This window comes from Portunus trituberculatus, chromosome 4, assembly GCF_017591435.1.
Source record: "Portunus trituberculatus isolate SZX2019 chromosome 4, ASM1759143v1, whole genome shotgun sequence".
NCBI lineage: Eukaryota > Metazoa > Arthropoda > Malacostraca > Decapoda > Portunidae > Portunus > Portunus trituberculatus.
This window is the reverse complement of record NC_059258.1, coordinates 2,362,571-2,364,385: the sequence shown is the minus strand read 5'-3', so window position 1 is coordinate 2,364,385 and position 1,815 is coordinate 2,362,571. Positions and strand designations below refer to the sequence as shown.

Here is a 1,815-nt window from a genome sequence, read left to right as displayed (position 1 = left end):
ATCCAGACTATACCACCAGTGTCCCTCGATCTTGTGTACCTCCGTCTCTCCTTTAATCAGAGTGCGTTTAGGGAAGTTACCCGCAGAATTTACCCGCACTAGTGTTTGTAGAGACGTAGAGTGTGGTTGACCGTACCCCGCATCACCCCGCACCGCACCACGCCGCACCCTACTCACTGCGGTACGAGAACTTGGGCGTAGGAGAGAGAGACCAACCCGCTGCCTTAAGTAACAGTGCTGCCAAGGAACCAACGTGAGGTGGAACAAAGGACGTGCGTGCAGCGTGTTGGCCGTGCTTTGGGCGTGCGTGCGTGTGCGAGTGCGTGCGATGGTGACAGGAGCGTGGTGGTGCGTCATGTGATAAGCTCAGAAGACACCAGGTTTGTGTTTTAGTGTGGTGTGGTGTGGTGTGATGTGGTGTGTGGTGATTAGCATTCCTCCACACCACAAGGAAGAGAGTGAGAGAGTGAGAGAGTAAAGCTAGTTCTATTCTCCTGGCGTGGTTCCTTAGATTCAAACTGGCCAAGGTCACTCCGGTTAACTGACCTTAGAGACGAGATGCATACTTGAGGCAATGATCCGTGGCTGTTTGTGTGTGTGTGTGTGTGTGTGTGGAGGTGAAATACGCGTGCGTGTGTGTTTGACAGGACCAGCAGGAGGAGGAGGAGGAGGAGGAGCACAAGGTTGGCAGTAGCAGGAGGGACAAGTCAAGGTTACAGACTCCAGTTAGGAAGGTCGGAAATCCAAACGTTTATCATGGAAACTTGGACTCTAAACTTCAAAATGGCCGTAAAATTCCTCCTGAGAGAGAGAGAGAGAGAGAGAGAGAGAGAGAGAGAGAGCATCCAGCATCAGTTACCGGAGATAGAATCAGCAGAAGACGATTGCTGAGGAAGGCTGTTTCTCTCTCTCTCTCTCTCTCTCTCTCTCTCTCTCTCTCTCTGGCAGGAACGACCCGGGGAGGCTAAGAAGACTCCCGTCAAGTGTTTTAAGTGGCAGGAGAGAGAGAGAGAGAGAGAGAGAGAGAGAGAGAGAGAGAATCGTTTATATATTACACACACACACACACACACACACACACACAGAGAGAGAGAGAGAGAGAGAGAGAGAGAGAGTATATCCCCAAAACTGCAGACTAAAGGTTAGGAGTTGGTGTCCTCTCTCTCTCTCTCTCTCTCTCTCTCTCTCTCTCTCTCTCTCTCTCTCACAAAGGCACTCAGGATCTCTCTCCCTTATGTAGTCTTATTCATGTCTGTCTGTGTGTGTGTCTTTCTCTCCCAAAGAAGGGAAGAGGAGAAGGAAGAAGAGGAGGAGGAGGAGGAAGAAGAAGAAGAAGAAGAAGAAGAAGAAGAAGAAGAAGAAGAAGAGGAGGAGGAGGAGGAGGAGGAGGAGGAGGAAGAAGGAAGGAAGGAACTGAGAGAGGGAGTGTGTGTTGGCAGGGTGTGGTGGAGGAGGAGGAGGAGGAGGAGGAGGAGGAGGAGGAGGGTCATAGAGGAAGAGGAGGAGGAGGTCTAAAACATTCACTACTCTAAGATGCCTCTCCATGTCTGGGAGAGAGAGAGAGAGAGAGAGAGAGAGAGTTTGTGTGTCTTCTCTAAACAATTTCATATTAGATTTTTCTTTAATTTTTCTTCCAGAGAGAGAGAGAGAGAGAGAGAGAGAGAGAGAGAGAGAGAGAGAGAGAGATTATTCTTTCATTTTCCTTCCATGTCTTACTTTATCCATCGTGTTTCCTACTTCCTTTTTTATTTATTTTCTTTCTTTTCCTTCTTTTCTTTCCTCTCTATTCTGTCACTCTGTATTTCCTCTTCTCCT

The 1,815-nt window shown here is 48.8% G+C and overlaps 1 protein-coding gene across 4 annotated transcripts in view; it reads left to right on the top strand.

Moving 5' to 3' along the window:
• Window positions 1-1,815, top strand: part of LOC123511678 — a 35,153-nt gene continuing 33,338 nt past the window's right edge. For all 4 annotated transcript variants that reach the window (XM_045267758.1, XM_045267752.1, XM_045267744.1 and 1 more), the window contains exon 1: window positions 1-380. The gene's annotated coding sequence lies outside the window, so the exon portion shown is untranslated. The remainder of the gene's footprint in view (window positions 381-1,815) is intronic.